Raw genomic sequence first — 25,120 nt, 5'->3', positions numbered from 1 at the left:
GAGTCCCTTGGAACTCCTGGGAAAGGTCCATGGGAGGGCAACAAGGATCATTAGGCAACTGGAGCATCTCTCTTATGAGAAAAAGCTGAGGGGGCTTGGCTTGTTCAGCCACGAGAAGAGATGACTGAGAGGGACCCTCATCAGTATCTATCAAAATCTGAAAGAAGGGTACCAAGAGGATGTTTCCAGGCTTTTCTCAGTGGTGCCAAGCACTAGGACAAAAGGCAGTGAACAGAAATGGATGTACAGGAAACTCCACCTGATCACGAGGAAGAACTCCTTTACTGAGCAGTGACCCATGCATTGTCACAGGTTGCTCAGAGAGGTTTTGGAGTCTCCTTCACTGGACATATTTAACAACCATCTAGACACAATCCCATGCAACGTGCTCTAGGATGGCCTTACTTGAGCAGGGAGGTTGGACCAGATGAACCACTGTGGTCCCTTCCAACATTACCTATTTTGTGATCATGTGAGTCTTCTTTTTTTATTTTTGTTTCTTGTCACCTACTTTTCCAACATTAAAGTTTTCTAAGACATCCATAAAAGCTCATGGCCGTAAGGCTAAGTAGCAGGTATGCCCTTGTGTCTCCTTTCTGCCACAGAGGGAGGAAAGGAGCCACAGGCCAAGCACAAAAAGGTCTCTCTTTCTCCTCCTCCCCGCACTCCCTCCCTCCCTCCCCACACTTCTCTTGATCTGCTGGTGGCTCCTAAAAGGATTAATTAGAAAGATGTGAGCAGGGGTTGGGACGTCAAAAAACAATCGTCACTTTCATATCTGACCCCTATCACCAGCTGCAGAATTAACAAATTGAATGTCGTCAGCAAACAGGAGTTGCAGATGATATGAAGTTCATTACTAGCAGCACAGGGCTTGTTTTCAAAGCCCAGTTTAAACAACTCTTGCTGATTAAATTCCTTGCTGGGGCTCCTGCCAGACACATTTAGAAAATACGGATGTCTAACAACTCTGTCTTTCTCTGCCTGTCTTTTCTTTTTTTTCTGCTTTTTTTTTCTCTTTTTTTTCCCTTTCTTTTTTTTTTTTTTTTTTTTTTTTTTTTTTTTTTTTTTTTTTTTTTTTTTTTTTTTTTTTTTTTTTTTTTTTTTTTTTTTTTTTTTTTTCTTTTCTTAACATGTGCCAATTATTTGTCTCCTATCTGCAGGTACTGGCAAGTATCAGCGCTCTGGTCCCACTGTCTACAGCCTTATCCATTTGGCGCCTGCTCCAGCCCTCTCACATTACCAGCAGTGGGGTCTGTTTTCAGCTGTGAAAAGCTGTGAGCATGACTCCATTCTTCCCCTCCTCCCACTGCAGACTCTCTCCCCCCTTTCTTTCTTTCTTTCCCTCTCATCCTTTTGCTCCCAGGGCTCTCTTCAAGAGCTGTGAAGCAAAAAACCCAAACTGTGGTAACCTGCTAGACAGTGGCACTGGGGATTTATAACCTCCCTTGAATTGTGTGGTTGTGTCTCCCCTGCATGGGAGCCCCCAGAGCAGCTAAAAGCTCACTTCAGGCAGGTTGCATGATGGATCATCTTCTGGCTGGGCTGGACTGGGATGGAGAGGCAGGAGCTAGGAGCTGTAAGCAAGCAGATGAGAGAGCCATGGGGATAAAATTCAGAGCTACTACCTTAGCTTCTCTCTAGTTCAGGAGCCCGAACACTCTCTGAACTGTTCTTCCCCTTTCTAAAACATTTTTTTGTCCTGTTTACTTTGATCGTAACTTTTCATATTCGTCTTGCTGATTTTTTCTCCACCATTTCTCTAGGAAGTGAGGATGGAAGGATGGAAGAAGGGAGGATGGATGTCTGCTCCTTCTCACACTCACAGTAACTCCAGGACTTGCAGGTTGGGTGGCTACCCAGCTAGACAGCTGGATTTCAGAGGTAGGTTGTCCCTGCAAGTTTGTTGAAAAGAGGCAATCCCAAAGAGGAGAGATGCTATCAGGGATCTCCTTTGGAGAAGATGACCAGCCCTCTCTACAGAGAGGCAATATGAAGGTCCCAGCCCTGTGAAAGCCTTGTCCAGGCACAGAATGAGGTACCCAGGAACCAGACTATGAGACAGGCATTTGTAACAAAACAGATGGTGTTTGCTCCACTGATGCTTTCTTTTAAGCTGAATATCGCTGCTAAAAATGTTGATCCAAATTGGTAGAATTTTCAGAGATGCCCAGAAGATGGTGTGGAAAATGACTGTCCTTTGGTGGCTACACGGAACTGGGGCCCTGCTGTTTAAGTACCTTCTTTCTGGAAACTTGTTCAGAAGAAAATACCATGGATTAACCAATAAAAGTACTATTTAGCTATCCTTTTGACAGTGAAATTGTGGTATTAAGGGTAAGAATAAAACATGAATTTCAAATAATTTCATAAAATAACTGGGGCTTTTCTGTATCATTATTTTTCCCCTGTAGGAAGTAATTTCTTTTCCCACCATGGCAATTTGGTCCCTGAAGGATTTCAGAAATTTTTAAATGTGGGTGAAACAGTCACAGAGATTTGCACACACTGCTATGTGGAATTTTGGGCTAAGGGGTGCTTTATACAAGAAATAGACAGGTATTAAAGTTGGATCTTTTTTTTCTGTTTTTTGTTTGTTTGGTTGGTTTTTTTGGTTTGGTTTGGTTTAGGTTTTTTTTTGTTTTGATTTTGTTTTGGTTGGTTTGTTGTCGTTGTTGTTGTTGTTTTTTGCTGTTTACCAGCCACCTCTCTGCCTCAGGGTAGTATTGACAGTTACAGGATATAAAACTACCTTACATCTTTATCTACCCATTTTTTCCTAATTTCTTCTCTCTGACCACCTTTGAGAGAGTGTTGTTATAGAAAATGACTGATTCAGACCAGCATGTCTAATTTGTACTTTCCTCATTCCTAGGCCTCTTGCATTCCTTACGCTATGTTTTACTGGTTTTGATTTTGAAAACGAAAAAGCAGCTTCCAAAATGAATTAATTGGGTTTGACATGTTTTTCGCCCCTCTTTTTTTTTTTTTAATGTAATTGAATACACTGAATTATAAAAAAAATGACTGGAGTGAAAGAGCATTCCACCACTCTTCACTTTGACACTTCACCAGCGTTTTTCACTTCCAATGCTCCTGCTGGTATATTTTTTTGCTTCTACCTGTAAAAACCAGGAAATTTTGTAGTTATCTGTCAGTAGCCAGGTCTCATTTTGGCCTTTGAAATCCATTGCATACTTGCAAAGCATTCATCCAAAGTCCACATTTGAAGTTGACTGCTGTACACAGGTTGAATTCCTCTTGTACATATGCTTGCACTGATTACTACTCAGCAACTGGGCATGCAAGTGCGCAAAGCACCTCTAGCAAGCAGGAAGTTATTTTTGGAGGAGTTTGCCAGAGCATGAATTTGCTGCGCTGCTGAGCAACCAGCATGATATGTCTGTCCTACAGGAGGAAAAATCCACTATTAATGCAGTGCTCTTCCAAATAATTGCAGTATGATCCTATGGAAAGACTTGTTCTCAAATCTAGCTAAGCCTACAGGACAGTATATGTCTCCACTAGTGGCTGTCATTCTCAGCTGATTGGCAGACACTGATCCAATATTTTGTGCCAGCATTCATTTAAGTCCATCAAAATGGGAGGGCTAGTTAGGTGCAGGAAGCATAGTGTTAGAGAAGTGCCTGATGAAGTTCAACTGGTAGTGTAGGGGTGGCAGAAGCTTCCAGCAAGGGTTACCCCTGCAGTGCACAGACAGTCTCCAGCTCAGCCCAGCTGGATCTAAAAGATTCAACATCTTTCTAGTATCAAGTGGCTGGTTTTCTTTCTTTCATCCATCCCATCACTGTTGGCACAAATGATGCGTCATGCCAACTGCAGGCTGTAGTGGTTTGCCTGCACAAATCCCTGTTCTCTCCAGAGAGCCCATTTCAGATGCTTTGAAAAGAGGCTCAGACAGGTTTTCAAGCTACCTTATCCATGTTGGGGACCAGCTCAAATCTTTGGCTTGCTCTTTCTTTTCTGAAGCAGTTCACACACTATTCCTTATACTCAGAACCTCCATGGGTTAATTGATCTCCAGGTTATTACAGGCTTCCTCAGCTTTTGGTGAAGAAGAGATGTGCGATCACTCAGTGCCAAAGTAACTTTTGGCATCTTGAGGTCTCTGTTAAAGCACATGCTTTAATGTAGCTTTTCTGGTTCCTTCTTGTTTGTTTGCATCTTGCTTTTGAGCACTTTGCTTGGTATCTCTATCACACCATTTGCCTCAAGTACAGTAGAGTGTTTGTAAGATATTTTGTTTGGAGAGGCGAAATATGAAGCAATTTCATTTGTGTTGGCCAAGCCCTGCTGTCCTGAGGGAAAGAGGGATCTATTGCTATGAGATTCTTGTTCATGGTGTGAAACCCTTATGTGATAGCAGTTTGAATAAATTCTTTCTTGTGTTTTTACCAGAGCCTGACTAATCATATTTTTCTTGCCCTCTCCTCTTTCTTTGGTGGTTTGTTTTGGTTTTGGTTTTTTTTTTTTTTTTTTTTTTTTTTTTTTTGGTTTTTTTTTTTTTTTTTTTTTTTTTTTCTTTCTGTTTCTCTGACATCTATTGCTTCCAACAAAACCCCAGCAATGTTGCTGCTCTGAACCTCTGCTGTTACCCATTGCCACCTGAGCCCATGGAAGACATTACATGTCTCCCAGGAATCCAGCACAGGGAAGAACTAACTTCTGTCACTTTTCTGAAAGCAGGCTGTGATATGCCCCACAGTTATGCTCAGATTTGTGCTCCAAGGTGTTATGCTGGAGGATAAATCAGTACAAGTGATCTGAGTAGTCGTGACACCCTGCCCCATTGGTGTTGGTAATACTTTTCCAGTCCCTCACTAGTGGTCTAGCTGGGATGACTGGGACAAGGATTTCACATCTCATTTTGAGTTCATGTTAAAGGACCTCACACTAAAGAATAAGTTAATGAAAATCCTACTCCTCCCCATTCCTCTATCTGGCAAAGTTGTAAAGAAATCTACTTGCAAAGAAGTGCATTAAGCAGCCTTTATGGGCAGACACAGAGCACAGTAAACCCCGTGGCTGGGCCCCTGCAAGGACAGCTCTTAGGAGGGTCACTACAGAAGTACCATCTTCCGTGTCCATACACAATACTGTAATAGGGTTAGCTCACAGTAAAAGTGTAATTAATGTCATGTAATATAAAGATTTGCCATTTTCTCTAAGGACTTCTCCCTCAGGCAGTTTTGGTGCGTCATTCAGTAATCTAAATTAAAATGACTCTGCCCATTCTCCAGTTTTTACCCCTTTTCTGCCTGTATGTTTGTTCCCAGAGATGTTTTTTGCGGGATGCCACTTCACCAAAGGGGGGGCTTAGAAAGACATTAGTAATGATACTGGTGATGCCTTTGCCTCCTGGCTGACAAATATGCAACTTGGCTGGAGTTATTCTTTCTCTCTCTTTAAATCTTCCACTATGCATTTTCTTACCAGACTGCCATGTCTCCCACACTCCTTATCACTTGCTGTTGGAGATTTCTGAGGAAATAAATATCCATGTCTCCTTCATTTATTCCACAGCACTTTTACCTGAAGGAGGAATGTTGAGATGGTTTTATTGACCAGTTTTCATGTGCACCTTCTAAAGTGTCTGTGCTGGGGCTACGTCTAATTCTTGTAGAAACCCGGATTGCAGGTGGTGTTTATAATTGCAGAAAAGCAGAGAGCACCACCATGCCTAGGTCACATGCCACTTCCATCTCTCCTCTCTCACCTTAAGCACACGAGTGTATTGCTGAATTATTTGTGCCCCTTTAATGAGTACTCTCTGCAAATCTTGCTGCAGCCAACAAGAGACCTCAATGGTTTTCTTTTGGGACTAGTCCTGCTATGACCTCAGTTTTGATCTGACTCAGCTAAATTAGCTGAAGAGGATAAGAGTCTACTTTTCTCAGAAGGTTACTAGGGCCACCCTTGCTTTATGTCAAAGGTAGAAATGCTCCTTGTGATGTCCATGTGTTGAAATCGCAGACTCCTGTGGATCCCAGGCTGAGCCTTCTCTTTTGAAGCCTTAACCCAGGCCAAAGTTATCCACACCACAATGCACAGAAATCAGCATGTGCTTCCTTCCACTCTCAGTACCATCATCCTTGATATCAGGCTTTGCTGTGGGTAGCTCCCCTCTACAGCTCCTTCCCCACATTTCCTCACTTTTTATGACATTTACCAACCAGTAAAAGTCTTTCCAGACCAAAACCACTCCTCTCCCTTTGGACTGACCAGTGCTACAGAGAGCATGTTTTTGCTGTAGTGTAACTGGAGAACAAGAGAAGGCTGGTTTGTGCCTTCAGCCTTGTGTAAGGCACTCCATCTCAAATGTAGCTGATTAAAATATGACAAGGCTGGTTTTTTTTTTTTTGTTTGTTTTTTTAACCTTGTTTTCCCCCATCTGCTGTCTCAGTCCTGGCAGTCTGGGTGCTCACCTCTGTGACTTGCAGGGATTTCTGTTCTGACCCGTCAATTGCAGTCATATGAATACCAGTCATCTGGGTGATTTAATGGAGTGTGTGATCCTCTTGTTATCACGTACTATAAAATCCCAAAGTGGCAGATCACCTGGGCACATGGCAGGCCCAGAAATATTGCCTGGCAATGTTGTTGCTCTGTTACAGATTCTAAATTAGTATACAGTTTGATTTGCTTCATCTCACAGTCTATTCCCTAACACTGACCTGGGTGAGAGGCAGCTGCAAATGGCTATTTGCATCAAAAGCTCCCCAGTCACTCCAGATTAGAGCGACCACATCTTTTCCCAGCTAATGAATTGCTCCCATCTGTGAAATTACAGCTACTCACTTTTGTTTTGTTTAAATCAAAGCTGCAGGCCTCATGTGGCAGGCTGTCTGCTGCCTCCAGGTATCCAGCTCTCACTCCAGGATGCCGAGTCGAAGGCGAGAGGGATCACTGTGGCTGCTGTTTTGTCACAGGTTGTTTGTCTGGACTTTGACAAGGAGCATACATAGAGCAGCCCTGGCATTGCATGAACCATCCGAGCAGAGAGGGGAATGGCTTTAGGGACCTCTTGGAGACCTGGATCTTGCTGGCCTGTCATGAGTCAATGGAGATGCTTTCTGTGTAATGCTCTCCGTGAGTCTGACCTATTGATTGTCAGGAGTCTCAATAAATTTAGATCCCTGGTTTGTGTCTGCATTCCCTAAGCAGGGGTAGGACAATGATTAGCTGCAAAGATCAATAGGGAGGAGTCTTTTAATCGACCATGTAAAATGTATCCTTCGTCACTGATGTTGTGTTAATTGGGATTTAATTCTTGAGGGGGTATTCTCCTGTCCCTCACAGTTTTCTCTCTCCTCCTGAAGCCCTCATTGAAAAATCCAGTGTAGCTTGAAAGTTAGAAAGATGAAGTATCAAGACTTTATTATTTTTAAAATGTTATTTCCACTGTATCCTGTCCATCTCCACCCTGAGATAGCCATCTGCAACTTTCTAAAAAGTCCTCTTTCAGTGGTATTCACCAACCTGAGGATATTTAGCATTTTGTTGAATGTTGATGAATTTCTCAGTCAAGGACTTGGTGCCTGACTCCTTGCTGCAGCCACCAGAGACACGCAGGTCTTTGAGATGCTGCTGGATGACAGAGAGACAGCAACTTGTTGTCCCAGAAACCTGGAGCATAGAGGGCACATGTATCCTGCAAAGAGTCATCCCCACAGTTTATCTGCTGTCTTTTGATGATGCAGCTCTCCTTTGCACCCTTAATTTTGACCTGTGGCTCATATTTTGGACAAGGAAGTGGTGACAAACTCTTAACCCGCCGCTGTGGTTTGGCTTCAGAGAGGTTAAGGGACAAGCCTTGGTCAGTAAGACAGCCTAAAGGAGTAACTTCTTTCCTTACTTCCTCAAGGAGTACAGTGCTTTCCTTGAAACAGAGAAGTCTGAAAATAAGAGAACAAACTAACAAACTTTCTTTTTTATAAGCATGTAAGATGCTTGGTTTGCTGTTTTTTTTTGTTTGTTTGTTTTTGTTTGTTTGTTTTTGTGTGTGTGTGTGTGACCTAATCAATTTCTTTCTAGGTAGATTTTCAGAGCAGTGGCTTATCTCAGCAACAAAACATCTATTTCAGAATAAATCTTGTTGAGTATGTGCGATAAGAAGACCAAAGCCAAATGTAAAAAGAGAAGGATATGATGTGAACTTTACCATAGATCCTACCATGCCATAATAGCTGTTTTGCTATTTTGGCCACTCCAGCAAAGTCTGTCACTGTGTCAGTCTGCTTCTTGTGAACAAATTCAGGAGTAGTGCCTGTCCTCACAGGTCTCACCTCCATAGGAAAAAAAATCTGCTAATTCTTTAATTTCTTTTGGGACTTTCCAGCTGAAGTCTTTATGAAACAAATCCTGTCACTGGCTGGAAGATGGAGCCAGCAGCATCCCAGCTCCAAGCATTGGCATTTCTTCTTATTGTAAATTCTTTAATCTCTTTTAACAGATGACCTCTCTAGGGCTATTGTATTACCTTCCTGCTAGACTCCTGACAGGTCTTCTATTTAACTAAACCAATAAATATGCATATCTGCAACATATATTTCAGTTATCCAGAATAACTGTACAGGATATTTGTTACTCAGTAACTAGCTTACAATTAATATTGAAAATTATTGCAGACTGTGTGATTGTATGCAGATATAAGATTCTTGGATAAAACATCCATGAAATATCCTTTTTGTTGTTATGTTGAATAATCAGTAAATATTCATACACAGGTCCTGAATTCCTTCATGCTACAAAGTATCTTGGGGAACAGATGAGTAGAGTAAAGCAAAGCAGCGAAAGGAGTCTCTGTTGCCCCAAACACAGTCAACTTCCATATTTTCAAGGAGAACATGTGGTGGGAGCCAGACTCAGCTCTATGTCCCATCTCCATTGTTAAACTGCCTTTCTTAGCACTGCATCACTCTCCTCAGGCTTGTGAAAGAGCCTGTTGCAGTTTGACAGTGCAGGGGACAGTGGGAGCAGAGACTGTACCAGTGGTCCTGTTAGCAGTGCCAAATCTGTGTGAGGGACCAGAAGCTTAGGGTGAAACCAAAGTGGCTGCTGATTCCTGGCACAGGGCAGCTCTGTATGGAGGCTTCTTGATATTGTCATTTTGTCCTCTCATTTGAAGGCAGGCCTGGTGGTGAGTTCCTCAGACCTGTCCTTTCACTGCACAGCTATTGCATGTCAGCCACCACAGAGAAGTTTCTCTTCAATATCCTTTTCCTAAGGGAAGGGCTTGGGAGGGAGCAGTTGAGATTTTTCTAATGCTTTCTTCTGTGATGGGATTAAGCGGGACCTGGTCCTTTAAAAATTGTCCCCTTCCCCATCATCCTCCCTCCTTCCAATTACAGCACTAATTTCAGTAATGGAGCATTAATGGAGTAATGGACTGCTGAAGCTGGCCTGAAGGAACTGTAGTGCTCAGCACAAATTGAGTAAATAAACCATATATTAGATTTCTAAACAATACTTTTAGTCTAGTCCCCAGGGAAAGAGAGTTGTCAAGACTTACTTAAGTCAACCCAGCAAAACGTATGCAAAAGATCCACCCATTCATACCCTGGAAAATGGCACCAGTGGCCTGAAGCATCAGTGAATCTCTCACATAAATCTCCTATATCCTGACAGACAGAGCTTTGTGTTGTTTCCTTCTCCCAATTCCTCTTCTTTGATTTATTTACCAATAAGCAGCTTTGTGCCTGTTTCCATTTGTGTCCTGCTAGAGAGCTGTCTGTGTATGTTGATAGAGAATGACTTGCAATTTTAAGGAGACTTATCACGGAGCCGTACAAAGTGATGGATGAGAGTAGTGCCCTAAACCATTTTCAGTCTGGGAAAGTCCTGATTATTTTTTTCTTCCAAAAGCAGAAGCCCTCTGTCAACATTTTTATTACTTTATTTTAAAAATAGGCTTTGCAGTACCTTACCCAAATAGATAGGAATGAGTAATGAAATACTGACTACCCAGATTTACCCCACTGGCATCAGGGTGACTAATTATAATTTAGTTACCTTTTAATGTGTAGGCTACAGTCAAGATTTCCCTAGGTAGTGTGCAAACAGGGTGAGAGCCAAACACAGAAGATGGGGACTTTGAAGCAAGACATAGGCTCAGAGTAGCAAAATGACCTTTCTGCATCACTCCCCAGGTCAGAGGGAGAACCAGGGAAAAATAAGGGACTCAGATCAATGCCATGTCTTCAGCAAACTTTTTGCATCTTGATGGAGCAATCATGAGAAGCCATAATTCCTACAGGACAGCATCTTGTAGGTGTTCAACATCCTACAAGATTATTATTTACTTTCTACGGGCTTCAGTGTGATCTGATAGCAATCCTTTGAGCCTTTGTGGCAGAAAAAAAGCAGGGGTTTTTCTGCTTTTATTTCACCTTAACCCTGAGGCAGTCAAGAGAGAGTGAAGAGGGCTCTAGATCTAGTTTATACATTTATTTAGATTTCCTTTGCTAAGAATAAGATAAACAATGGCAGCTTAAGCTTGATTTGAAAGACAGAAGATTGGTTTAGTCCTGCAATCAGACAGGAGATGGGGTCTGAACTGCAGCATTTTATCAGGGGCAGTTTTACGCAGACATCATTAATCTGCTTCAGATGTCTGACACTTAGAGCTTGAGTATGTTAAAATCACTCCCTCACTTAACCTCCGGATATAGCACGTGAAAGAATCAAAACCCACTGATGTACACCAGACCGAGATGTTGTAGTGTCTCTCAGAGTATAACACAGTGTCACTTGTGTTCTTTATTTTTTATTGGGGGTAATTTTATATGATAGGTATAAGAAAAAAAGTATGCACACTGTGCTAGTAATAATAATTTAGCAAACTTAGCCATAAAATCCTGAATTCTGCTTTTACAACTGACCATGGTACGTACTTTGGGCAGGTTCTGAGTATACAAAGGAGCAGCACTACTTCTACTTTTATTTTTTTTCTTTTGGTCTGTGTGGGAGGATTAACATATTACTCTATGAGTAATTTTTTAGGCACAAAAACAAGCAAGTCTTCAGGAGTGATGAGTTTATCACTGAACACTCACACCTGGGAATATGGATTGAAGAGCTTGGAAGGTATCTGTTGAACATTTGAAATGGCATGCAAGTCTCACGTTTTAGGAAACAGATTTTATAATGATTCCGTTGAACTCCTAGGCTTAGTGTTTTCACAAATGCTCTTGAATCCAGTCAGACTGCTGAGCTCCTCCCTCAGTGCCATCCTCTTCCAAGAGGTACTGCTCTAGCTTATCCAGCTTGACAAATTGCTGAACCTGTAAACTTCAGATCTTCCTTTTACAAGGGCTGCATTTCTCTCCTTCCTCAGCATGAGTTCCTGGAGAATGCTGGTAGTCACAGCCCTTCATCTGTGCTTGATACATTTCTTACTCCTCCCCTGCAATTCTTCCCATCCCTTTTCTGTGGGATCTCAGCACATCACTGTGGATGTGCAGAGACACCAGGGGAGCCCCTGGGGGGCTCGGAAACCCTGGAATGATGCCAAAAGGGTTTGGTGGTTGGATTTCGATCCATCAAAAGGAGAAGAACCTGTGACGGAGGAAATGAGAACTTCTTGGGTGTGAATGATACCTTTATGGAGGGAAATATAAATTTTAGAAAAATAGGTACAGGGGGGTCATGAAGGCAAGATGGAGGATTCAGGGCGTGGTCCTGTGTTCTTCTTTCTTCTTCATGTCTTCCATTTTGTGTGGTGATGTTGGCACTTGGAGATTGGTTCATAGTGAAAGTGCACTTGTCTATAAGGATGAATAGTATTGGGAAATAAAGGTAAATATGGCACAGGTAATTTTCACTATAAAGGACACAGCCGCCCTGTGGGCGGGAGAGAGTGCACTCGACTGTCCTGCTGAGCGGACCTCGGCTGGGCAGAGAGAAAACTTTGTAGATAAGAGATAATAAACAGAACTGAAGACCGAAAATCTAAGAGTCCAGGCTCATCCTTCGCAATCGCGGCCGCCCAGAACCACCTTTCCCCGTGTCGGGGCAGAGACACATAACAGCGGACCTCGACACTTTTCCTTGCCTCTCCAAAGTCTGAGAAATTCATTCCCCTTTTCTACCGCTTCCATAACTGAGTCCAGCTACTTCTCTGGTGCTCTTTGTCACATTCCACCACTTCCTACCCTAACCTGCAAGCCTTACTCCTATGCGTCCCTGCATTGGATGCCACTTGATCCTGCCTTGGTTTTCTTCATTTCAGCTCTCACCTAAAGCACTGTTTGTAAACACTATTTGGTACCAAAATTTCAAGCTGCTTCTTGAAAGCTTGCAGGCCTTAAAGAGGCACTGCACATTCAAACGTGTAGCATATACAGCATACTTCTCTGATAATATTCTCAGGAGGAGCAAGGACCACCTTGATGGGAATTTTCAGCAAATATGTGCTTAGCCTCAGACATCTGCCATAGAAACTTCATCCTGAAGTTTTGAAAGGCAGATGAAAATAAAATTTTGTGATGAAAAAAAGTCTGGGAGCTTAAATAGCAGACTGTTGCTTGGTGGTTAGTTCTTTGGCAATTGGAGCTCATGGAGCTGCCAGCTTTTCAGTCTCATGCACAGAAATCAGAGTATGTGTATAACAACCTGATTAAATGGATATGAATGAACTTTTTCAATGAAAGGGATTCCAGAAAAACTATCCTAATTACACCTATAAATTCTGAGCTATTAAATTGCTGCTCTTGTTTTCAAAACCTTTGTGATGTGGCTACACACACTGGTGAGATGACAAAATGATGGCTAGAGATCCCAGGTTTTCCACTCTCTCTCCTATGCTCAGGAAGGGAAGGCAGTGAGGTTGTTAAGAAGAACCAATTGCAGAGGATGTTTTTTTGACATGGCAATTTATTTGGTGGACCTGATCTAGAGCTGCCTGACATAACTGGGATCTGAGAAAAGACAGCCTTCTGTCCCTTCCCTGTCAAGCACTGTTTGCATTCAGATGGTGATTTGGAAGGTCACTCTGTTTTCATTTTGCTTTGTGATATGGGGCCTTTAGTAATTGCCAGGAAAAATACAGTTGTATCTGAAGGGTGGCTGATGGGTTTTTAAGGTGTTTTCCTTGGTTTGGTTTGGTTTGGTTTGTTCCCTGAGAATTCTTAGGTATTTTGTGAAACTCCCTGAGTGCTATGGGAGTTTCCCTTTCCACTACTCTATTGCTAAATATTGTTACAGACTTAATTTCTTTTAGCCTATCTAAATTCTGTTTCATATAATCCTTGTCTTCCTATCCAAAGCTGTGTTGTCATGTCACCTGCACTGAAATACTGTCTGCTGTCAAAGACAAAAACAACTGCAATATCAAAGAATTTTTTCTTCCTTCTGCTGAGAGTTTCTTTCCTGCTGAGAGTTTCTTTCCAGTGGAGAATGTGGAAAACATCTAAAATATTTTTATGCAAGGTGAGTGGGGTTTCTTTGTTTTTTGTTGTTTTTCTGTTTGTTTGTTTGTTTGTTTTGGGGTTTTTTTTTGGGTATTTTTTTTTTTTTTTTTTTTTTTTTGTTTGTTTTTTTTTTTGTTTTTGGGTTTTTTTTTGGGTCTTTTTTTTTTTTTTTTTTTTTTTTTGTGCTCTAGCATATCTGGAAGAGGAGACCAGGAATAAATATTCAATAGCCTGATCTGGTACAGTCTTTCTTGTGTTAGGGAAATAATCTTTCAGATACCTTGTGGGAGCTGTTTAGCTTGATCTCTTGGGTGGTTTGTATCATTCCTGTGAGGGAAGTTTGGATGGGAAAAAAAGTTATTGCATGTGTATGTATTAATTTTCGCTCTTCTTCTGCTCCTAAAATGGAAAATTTGGCCAGAAAAAGATATTCCCCCAGAAGAAATTCATTGGAACACAAGAAAACTCCTACAAAAAATTACAGTAAAACAGGTCTATAGCAAAACCTAGCTTTACCAATGCGACTAGAACTGTGCCTGAACTTATCTCCCTCTGAGCCTTAGGCTGGTCTTAGATTTCTGTTGGGTTTATTTCACTTGTTCCAGCAGCAATTCAGGGTGCACAGGTTATTTGTTTTCACATGATTGGATGGCCCATTTTAAAGGAGGAGGAAGAAAAGAGAGGGTATGGTTTTTAATCTGAGGCAGTATCTTCTCTGCCATCCTGGCCTGAGTGGTGGCCTCTGTCAGGAGAAAACCTCCCAAAGAGACACCCTATATTAGTGCTGGCTGCCAACCTGAGAAAAACCATGGTGCTGGCCAGCTTTGCCTGCTGCTCCCCCCGTTCCTCTGGTCCCTGCCAACCTCGTTGTTAAGACCAGGAAAAGCCACTGGGTAGGTGACAAGAGCCAAAGAATTTGCTGAATGTGTTGGGCTTGATAGCAGCTGCTCCTTGCCCAATTGCATTCCTCTGCTGCAGGACAGATGCACAGAATATATCCCAGACCTTCCTCCCAGCAGGAGATAAGCTCTGGAGCCCTCCACGGAGCAGAGTGACATGTGTCTTCTTCCCCACATGGTGTGAAATTGGTTTTTCTGGCCTGGTGGCTGTGGGCAGCAGGTAGAATTTTTATTTTTATTTTTCATTATTCAAAAAAATTTGATAAGCTTGCATTTAGGCTTGGCTATCCTGTAGGTAGCAGAGACTTGTGGGGTTGTAATTACTGGGTATGGCTCCATCACTGAGGTATGGAACAGAAACCTGGGTTGTGGCAAAGAGAATGGAGGGCATTAAGGCACGCAATCCCACAAAAGGCGCAGTGCAGTTTTCCCCCACCCCAGATGGCTGTGTGGCACCGGGCCATGGTAGGTGCAAGCCCAGGAGGGGAAAGACGATGCTGAAGAATGTGCCGTTATGTATTTCCTCAGGTTTTCTCTCCTTGGCAAAGCTGCACGAGGACCTCAGACTTGGCAGGCATAATGCAGAGCTGTCTTTCCCTGCAGCTCTTAAGGGACCTTCACTGGCACTTTGCCCAGCTCTGGGCACCAGGTGCTGTGGTGGGGAGAAGAACTCTTCCAAAGAAACTTTGGGTATATCTGTGTAGTCCCATGGAGTGCAATGCAAAGGTCCCCAAGTGACCCTTTACCACACTGGGAGATGGAGATAATTCATCCTGTTCTTACAAGCCCTAATTACTGAGGTACAGTTTTGCACCTGCAGAAACATCATTGCTTCCAGGACTGAAGCCAGAGCCCTGCACTCTGTGGAGTGTCCAAATAGGTGGACACCTCTGCCTTGTGCTGCAGAGATTCTCTAACTATGCACAGATTGGGCAGGTTTGGGACCCAAAGCAAAGGCACAGCGAGATCCTGCCATGGTAAGAACAGTGTTTGTGGACTTCAGATTCTCAAGTCTCACAGAGATTTTTGGGCATTTTTAATATTTTTTTAATATCCCAAATGTCTGCATGGGATAATTTCCAAAATACAACAAATTAGTAGAAATTTGAAAATCTTCCTCAGCTGCTGCTGTTCTTTCTTATGCAAAACGCATTTAAGCCCAAATCCCAAAGGAGAAGTGGTACATGGAGTCTTATGGTGCACATTGCATAGTCTGTGTGTATGACTACCTCTGTCCCAAAAATAGTTTTTAAAATCACTGGACATCAGGAAATAAACAGTTCAGAGATCTTTAATCCTCATAGGTTTCATGGCAGTAAATACCTGGTTAGAGGATAGACAAGCTATTCATGCCCCAGCTGAGGAAAATGTAGCAGTCAATGCATCCTAAACACCAGAGTTTTTGAAAGTGCACACATCTCTGGCTTTAAGAACCATTTCAGTCAACACTTTCTGTGTATTAAACACCAAAAAATTTAACTGCAAGATGCAAACTTTTGAAAGCCAGTTCTCTTTCGTCCCAGTGTTTGCAGGACAACAACTTCCTAAGACACTGGCTCCTAGAAAACCCCATGCACTTTGATCCATCAGTAATGCCTATGAATTTCCATCTCCTTTTTGGAATCTGTAATGGATGAGGCTGTGGCCATGCACTGAAAAGTACAGAAAGGTCCTTCTTCCATTATGTTGCCTTTTCTTGTTCCTCCTGGGTGAAATGCAAGCCTCTGATTAAGACCACTCTTCAGTCACTGTGCTTGTTTGCCTGAAATCCCTTCTGAAAATGGTGTCTTTTGTTCAATAATGTTATTGAGTTTCTGCTGTGATATATAAAGTACTTTCCATCCTTCTGCTCAGGCAATGGGGAGAAATTAACAGTTTGTGGAAGCTGTTTATTGTCAGTGCTGTTTTCTGTGGTTTGGAATAGGGGAAGGAGCCAACAACACCGGAGATCTCAAAGGTAAAGTTAAGAGGAGACAGTACAAGCCCTCACTTTTCTTGACCTTTCTCACTTTCTTTCCCCATTTCTTCTCCAGTTGCACTATCCAGCAGTCTAACTTCTTCCTCTTCCATCAGTATTGCTTCTGGCTCTTGCCCTGCTTTTGAAAGTTCTTTTGGGGACCTGTATTTTGCCTGGTGTATTGGTTGTGCTCTAATGTTGCAGGGTGCTGTTGAATTACTAATACTTCCATGCACTGCCACAGGCACAGGGATACCTAACGTCTTCCAGGACAGGACCACACCCCCAACACACTGCTAACCAGAAGAACTGGGTGAGTTAGGTACTTTTAAATCTCATTTGCCAAGATTTTTCTTTCCCCATTGAGGATCCAGCCAATAACTGGTTTTTGAAGGAATTACACTGTTTTATGAAGTTGTCTTTTGTGGGTATCTGTGGACCATGATGGTGGACATAAAGTGTTTTCTTGATTTATCACCCTTCTGCATCACACAAGTAGAAATGTCTGATTTTTTTATCATATACATCTTTTTATAGAGGTCCATGTGTTGATCACATGTTGAATGTAATTTAGATGTTTGAATCTTTGCAGTCTGGAAAAAAAAAGGCCAACATTTAGCTGGAAAAGTCCGGCACTTGGGAAGAAGGAATGGAAAGTCTCATAGGGAGGGGAGAGGAGGTAACTGAGGCAAGGGGAGCCCTTGGAGAGTGGTCCTCAAACCACGATGTGTATTTGTCTTTGATGCTGGCAGAGCTCTACAGGCTCTACAGGAAGCTCTGCGCTGCTGGAGGACTGCTTTCAGCTGAGACACTGGACCCAGGTCCTATTTTTCCTGGCTCTGGTGACTGTCCAGGAGGAAGTGAGAGATCCTATGACACTTTTTGGAAGAAAAGGACATGATCCCAGTGCTGTGGATAAAGTTTCCTGTCTGGCAATAAAATCTATTCAGCTCTGTGGATGGTATTAACAGGTGCCAACATCAAGCTCTACAGGCTGTTTGTTGAAGCTGAAATAGTCCTCAGCTGGTCTAGGTCAGGAGACCTGCTTAGATGGTGTCACTGAAGGAATTTTTCCCTCTTCCTTTGCTTGAAATAATTTCTTTCCTTTTTGGTTCTAACATAAGTTTGGCTGAGCACAAAAAAATCAATTATATCATTCAAACCTGCTTTTTAAGAGTCATGATATGAATCTAGTGTGGAACAAAAAAAAAAAAAAAAAAGGGTTGTATGCAAGCAAATGAACGTAGCCTATCTAGTGACATACATTTCTAGAAAGGTAATGTAGAACATCTAAAGCTAAGATATTTTCTGGTGTGTAAACAGAAAGTGTCTTCCAGACTGACAGAAATAAATACTTTGAGAATCCAATTACCAATGTCTATCCTTGAAAGAGGCATCATAATGAAGAGGGGGGGCAGCGGGAGGAGTGTCTGTGCAAGCTGATTTGTTGATTAGCATTTAAAGCATTTTGATATCTCAGGTGAAGGTCAGTCCATTGTTGTGTTTTTCCTTTCTGCAATTAGCTGTAGGCAATTTGTATGGAGCACAAAACATGAATAGCATCTCTTGAAATTAATACTGAGGTGGGTGGAAAGGAAGAACAAGAGAAACAAGCAGAAACTTATTTAACAGGCTGGTTGCTGAACGGTGGCAACGTGGCTTGACTCAAAGCATTACTGCTTTTAGCACATGATTTATTGCTAATGCCCCTTCCCATGACTGGCCTTCAGCCTTTGATGTCAGTCAGCTCTGAATTAATTACTTGATAATGCAAAGTGAAAGTGCAGCAGGTTTGGTTTATTCCCCGTTGCTTCCTGGAGTTGTTGTGTTAACTTCAGTTAGCCTCTTCAGTGTTTGCTCGCTCTCTTACCCTCCCGCAAAGCACCTTCTCATTTGTAAATCCAAAAAGCTGGCAGGGGTGTGTGCACCCGTTGTGTTGCCTCGTAATAAATGGAGCCTTTTAGCCAGGGCAAGCGAGACTGATGTAGGAATGCAGGAGATCGTATCTTGGGGGGGAAATCAATATTAAGATGTACAATTGCTCCCATGGTATTGAAAGAATTAGTTGATCTACATGCCAAATGACAGCCCCCTTGATAACAGGGATTATGTGTCCTGTCTTTCCAGGCTGTGCTCCGTTGGGGCTGCTCTCCGGGCCCCTCAGGCAGAGATAATCTAATTAGTACAACAAAGACCAGGTCGATTTAAAAAAATAAAGGGCGGGAGCGGGAGGCGGGGGAGAGAGGGGGGGATGTCGGCGAGAAGCAGTCTTTGGAAAAAGTTGCTGAGGAGAGGACGAGTGGAAAACTGGGAATACAAGTTAACCGTGAGTTTGGCTCCACACACGCTGGAAATTCAGACCCACCGGACTATTACCAGACAAACCCCGAATTAGCAACTGCTTACAGCCTTCAAAAGCACTCATTTAATCACGCCGAGAAAACGAGGAGTGTTGGGCTGGGCAGAAAGGTGGTGGCTTGGACCCAGAGCTGCTTATCCACTGCAGTCATAGACACCTGCTGCAAAAGCGGCTTGTGGAAAAATGCTTTACCGCAAAAAAAAAAAACCAAAAAAACCCCCAAAAAAACCAAAAAAACAAAAAAAAACAAAAAAAAAAGAAAAAAACCCACCCAAACAACAAAAACAAACAAACAAACAACAACAACAACAACAAAACAACAAAAAAACCCACCCCAACAACCCAGGAACAAACAAAGAATCCAATAATTTTTCCCTTCACTAAATTATGCTTATGTGTAGACCTTTTTTTTCCATTTTTTGGCTGAGGCTTGGGCAATGAAACTGCATTGCCCATGCTAAGCACGAGGTGAATCATTTTGCAGAGGACAAGGTGAGGTTTTAAGAGGCCTCAGTGGAGCACTGGTCTCCATCTGCCACAATCACACCAAGCCAGATGCATCCCACTGCCAGCTGTGCACGGATGAGTGATTCTGAGACTCTGTAAGTTTCAAAGTTGTTTTAAACTTAATGGCTAAGAGTCAGCAGTCCACTTTAAACCCAGTATGCAGCCAGCTTAGTTGGAGTAAGAGTTGGAGTATGTGTTTTCCCTCCCGGGTGCAACTGTGATGTTGGCTTTTGCAGGTGCTGTATCTGTTCTGTTAGTGCATCCTATCAGCCCCTTGGCACAAAGATCCCCTGGCAGCTTTTGGTGAGACCTAGATGGATGGATGTGGGAGTGGGTATGTCCTCAGTGGGTGTAAACTGAACTGGATTCAGAATAAGTGGTGGTGGTGTAGAAGAGAGTTACTCATGCCTGACACTGGGCTTGCACATGACATATTTTTGGTGTCTTTTTGACAAAAGGTGTTAGTACCTGAATATTTCAGTCTTGATTTTGCTTTTAGACAGAGAGTCTTGATCTCTGCATAGGGTTCATGCAAGACAGACACCACAGCCCTGGGCTTTTGCAGTTCATTCCCAACCTTGTCTTAAGGGTGGATCCTGGATATATCTTGTCTTTTATGACTGTGCTCCTGAAGTATAATTTAACTCTAATTCATTACCAACACACCTGAAGTGCTTTGGTGGTTGGATCTAGGATTCTGATGCAGTTCTCCCTCCAAGGCAAAAAATGCAATTGCTCAGCCATGCAAATAGGTACAGGCATCTTCAGGCTGTATAATCTGATATACTTAGGGGACTGGATGGCTGAAGGAAGGTTTGCTCACATCTGGAAATTGCTTTTTTCGTAAGGATCATGAGTACAAGGAGTTCAGGCATTCTTGCACAGCTCCCCACTGACCCTTGAGTTCATGTCATCAGACCCAATCTTGTTGTCTTGGCAAATATTCACACAAATAAGAGAACTCTAACAATGGGATCTTTATTTTCTTAGCTTCCTTATCCCTCTCCTCTTGTCCCTTGCTGCCTCCCTCTCCTGCACTGGAGATTGAAACTTTGGAGGCAGCAAGGATGAGATCACTGCTTTGTGAGGAGTGACAAGAAAACTGGCTGCATGACTTGGGGCTCTGCATAGTGTTTTCCCAGGAGCAGATCTGATATTATTTCCCTATCCACAACTGCACGGAGACATCAGCACTTTGGAGACGGTGCTTGCCAGCTGCTTGGGGTAAGACTGCAGATAAGGCCCAGAGATGAGGAGCCATCAAAACATGAATGTCTAGCACAGACTTTGCATTCCTGGCTTTGCTGTATTTACTTACTTAAATCACCCAAGCTTATAAACCATAGCTAGCAAGGCATAGAGTCATTACCCATTCCAGGGAAAGGAGCAGTCTGAGTCATGTGGGGGATGCTGTATGGGCCCACATTGGACTTTGCTTGAGTTATGAATATAGATATATGATTTTATAAACAGTTTTCAGAATTGTATGATTCTTTAGTAAAAAGTTATACTGAAACACTTGAGCTGGGGGCTCCAGATTCCTATGAATTCCTGTATCAGTGCTGCTTCAAAGCCTGATTTCAGGTTATTCCCCACATATATTTGCTAGGGTGTTCCCTTTCCCAGGACAGTACTTTTGTGTTCACCTGAACCATTGGGAAAAAGCCCACATCACCATACCTGAGCTCTTGCCAGTTGGCAGGCTGACCTGTCTGTGTGCTCATGGATGGCAGGGCAGCCCCAAAGCAGCCAGGTGTCTCTTGGATTCATGTTATAGCTCATCCTTCAGCAGAGGTGCTGAGTATATGCCCCTCCTTGTTCCTCCAGTCAGTTTTCACCAGAACTGCAGGAATTTCCTGCACTGACCGTCTGGACTCAGACATGTTTTTGCAAGTGTGTGCTCTTTATTTTCACAGAAATAGAATAAAAAACAAACCAGAAGAAGGAAATTCAATAAAAGTTACATTTGGTAGACCCAGAAAAAAACAGATTTTTTTAAAGAAAGACTACCATTTGAAAGGCCAGATGCAGACATTCCTTACTATCCCACTCCTACTGAAAGTTAAAATTGAAATCACCTAGGACTCAGTTCCTCATATGTGTGTGGTTTGTTTTCCTTTATAAAAACAAATTACAAGAAGTCTGTCGGGGGTTTTCTCAAGCATCTTGTACAATAATCTACAATAAATTTTTCACAATATGCTTTCTAGTACTCTGTTAACATTTTGGTTTCTAAGGCATTGGGAGGTCTTGGGACCACTTTTTGTTCAATATTTTGTTTGTCATGCACACCATATGTCTAGCTGGAAATTCAATGTATTATTGCTAAATAACAAGAAGTCATGCCTTGTTATGGGGTGCGGTGGCATTCATATCTCTTGGAGAGGCACCTTCTTTTGCATAATCATCAGGGCAAAATGTGGGCTGCTACATATTCTAGTAAGCACCTGTATCAGCTGAGGGCAAAATACTTCACCCATTTGTCTTTCTATAAAATCTTGCACTTTGATGTGTGATGCTTTCTTCTGAAGGGTTCTGCATCATCTGTATGTTGAGTACAACTGCTCCTTTGCATGATCCAAGTTTAGTTCCTTGCTCTGGCAGACAGTGTAACTCTGATACAGGCTGTAGCAAATTACCATGTCATTTAACAATTACTTACAATGCACTCCCTGATCATTTGGTGCCTTGGGATATTGGGCCTAATTGCAAGTTTAACAAAAACATATTGTGGTCATTATGTCATTATGCTATGACAGTATAAAGAGCAAAATAGAGCAAATCAGATAAAGTTGAGTGAGACTTAGCTGTTTGTATGGGAATGTTAGAAATAGTGTCTCTCACCCTTGCAGGCCACAAAGATAAATTCACGACTAATAAGTTGTAGTTGGTTAAAAAAAAAATCTATTAGGCAGCATCTCCGCTCTCAGGGGAAATGTCTATCAGCAAAACTGCTTAGAGATAAGGGCAAGCAGATGTCAAAACAGAAGACCACCAAAGAACTGAGGTCCTAAAGTGAATGGGGAGACATACAGAAAGTATTAAATGTAGGGTGGATTGCTATGACGTGAGTGGGGGGCAATCCTGCCCTTCTTTTATCACCAGCAAGAGTTTTGCTGCAAAAAAATTTACATTTTTTATCTTATATGATAAAAATATAAGATTTTTATATTTTCTTTCTCTTTTATGGGAGAAGTCTGTTTTTACAATCATTTTTCTGGGTGAATTTGTATGTGTGCATGTGATTTGTTGTTTTGGTTACTTTTTCTTCCCACAAATTGCTTTTTTAACCTTAGGAGCAAATGAAAATTAGAAATGTTAGGGAAAACAAAGAACTGTGAGAGGATGTGCTGCAAAATTTCTCTACTTTTTCTGTAATCATGGAAGAGCCAAATTTAAATGATCTCTTTCTGTAGAAAGTACTTCTCCATAATACTCAGTTTTGCTACAGTTTTCACCTGAATTAACTCTCCAGTTATGGGACTACATAAAGGTTAAAAAAAGCCAGTAAAAAAAGTTTTATTGAAACTTCTGTTATGGGAACAGATATGTGAATTTCAATTGTTAGTGATAGAAAGGAAAATATAAGCTTTTAGATGGAATTCATGGGAATAGATAATTTTATAGGTTAAAAATAATTTTATATGTCAAATTATTTCTGTGGATTGACATGAAATTATTAATAGTGTTTCACACCCACCCTGCTTGTCCTTAACTTTATACATGTAACTTTGTGCTGGCCTCTCTTCCCTTGTCCTTCTCTGCCAGCCAGAGGGGACACAAAGCACTGTTCTGCCACTCCTTTTTCAGAGACATGCCCACATGCACTGAATGGGCAACCTTTGCCAGCTAATGGAAAAGCCACTTCTACATCATCATGCAAAGCCTGTGTGAGAGTTTTTCATAGAACCACAGAATGGTTTGGGTTGAAAGGGACCTTGCACATCACTTTGATCCAACCCCCTCTGCCATGGGCAGGGACACCTTCCACCAGACCAGATTGCTCAAAGCCCAATCCATCCTGGCCGTTTACCTGTCAGCTTTGGTTCTCCATCAAAAAGACGAGACTTTTATGTCAGTCTTCTCATTTCTAAAGCACTCAGGAATGCTCCTCTCAGCAAGACAGACCCCCAACCAAAAGCTGGCATTGCTCAGGGCTGGGTCCAGTCTCATTTGTGCATATTTGAACATCATACTGATCTTTCCTGTTATTAGAGCAGCTCATTTTATGTTTGGGTCTCCCAGTCATCTGTGGGGTATTGTACCTGACATCTCCAAGGCCTCCTGCACAGGCCAGGCAGGCAGTGCCAGGGCTGGAGGAGAGCCTACCTTGTGCCAGGCTGCTCTTGATGCAAACACTGGACTTGACTACATGCTCTTGCTGGGATAGGACAAACACTGTGCACACACAGGATCTGGGAGGCAAGCAGGGAGAAAGATACATGTGGGGAAAACTGGAAGCAGGGGAGGCCTAGATGAAAAAGATGCTACATGATAAGTTTGTTGTGGGACTGATACTTCAGGGAGATCTGTCCCCTTACCATTTGTAAATGACTTATAGCTGCATCATTGCCCCCAGGCAGGAGGGGTTTTGCACAGTTGGCCTCCATGCCTGGGTCCCTCCACTCCTCTTTGTGCCCAGGATTGAAGCAGGACTTTGTTATCTGATTTGTGGGATGCTGGAGGAACTGGGACTTGTTTGCTTGTCCTGATCTCCTCTCATGTGAACCTCTGCCTGCTTCCCACCACTACTGCCTGCAGAGGGTGTTATCCTTGCCCACCTGGCCTGGCACATGTCTGCCATCCTGTTCCTTCTGAAGAACACCAGGTTGATGAGCAACAGGCCAGGCAAGCCCCACCACCAAAGGTAACCATATATATGCAGCCATTTCCCTTTAGCTTTACCATGAAAGGAGTTGGGAAAAGCTAGGCAAATCCCAGGCAGATGACCTGTGCACTTTGACAGCAGCTTCAGACCTTCCAGAAGGAATATCTGCATTGTTTTGCTGAAAGAAGGGCTAAATCAAGACACGATATTATTTATCCTGAAGCACATTTTACCTCTTCTGATAGTGTTTGCAACAAGTCAGGGTGAATTACAGTGGCTGCCCTTCCCAGATCAGTCTGTACGTAATTTCTGCAGCAGCTGTGCCTGCACACCACTTGTTTGAGGCTCTGAGATATCTCAGGTCTCTTTTGAACTGCTGACTTGGGTTTGTTCAGCTTCTTGCTGTCTAAGAGCTGGACCTGGGTTTCAGCATGCCTCTACCAGTCAGATTCCTCCAACCTTCCAACATCTATGCTTCCAGAGCCACGCTGCCACAAGGGAAAGGGTAACCTGTCTCCACAGCCACTTCTAACAAACTGGTTTTCAGAACACAAGTTATCCCTATCCCTCTGTGTCTGATGCAAAGGCAGGAAGAAGCTGTCCCACCCCCAAGGCACAACCTGATCCTTGGGTATTTCTGGCCCTCTGGAGGAAAAATGCCAACAAAAATAGCAGGGGAAAAATGTGCTAACTCTAATTGTTTTTTCATTTCTTGATGGTTTTCTACACAAAAATTCAGAGTTTCATTCCTGCTGCTGTTTGCACTAAAAGAGAAACTGATGAAAGCCACAGTAGATTTGCTTCATTGGATACTATAATACATCATTCAAAAGGTGAGTTGCAAACAGTGGTTCTAATCTTATAACATTAACCTCTGCCACTCCTCCCCCTATAATCCCAGCCACTTAAAAAAAAATCTATCTTCTTGTCAAATGTGTGATTTTTTTTTATTGATGTGGTATATCCAGCAGTGAAATGGATTTCCCCTTTTACAAGTTATGACAATTTTTGCTATGAAATATTTCCATTATAGGAGGGTTTGATTGATTTGGGAAGTATCCTAAATAGTAACAGGCTGGTCAAGAATAAATCTGCCTGAATGTTTATGTAGAGGGCTGTTTCTAAGTGGGCTAATGCTGT

The sequence above is a fragment of the Onychostruthus taczanowskii genome, unplaced genomic scaffold (assembly GCF_017590055.1).
Source record: "Onychostruthus taczanowskii isolate IOZ18803 unplaced genomic scaffold, ASM1759005v1 scaffold28, whole genome shotgun sequence".
Classification (NCBI taxonomy): domain Eukaryota; kingdom Metazoa; phylum Chordata; class Aves; order Passeriformes; family Passeridae; genus Onychostruthus; species Onychostruthus taczanowskii.
The sequence above is the reverse complement of the archived record's forward strand: the minus strand, read 5'-3'. Positions refer to the sequence as shown.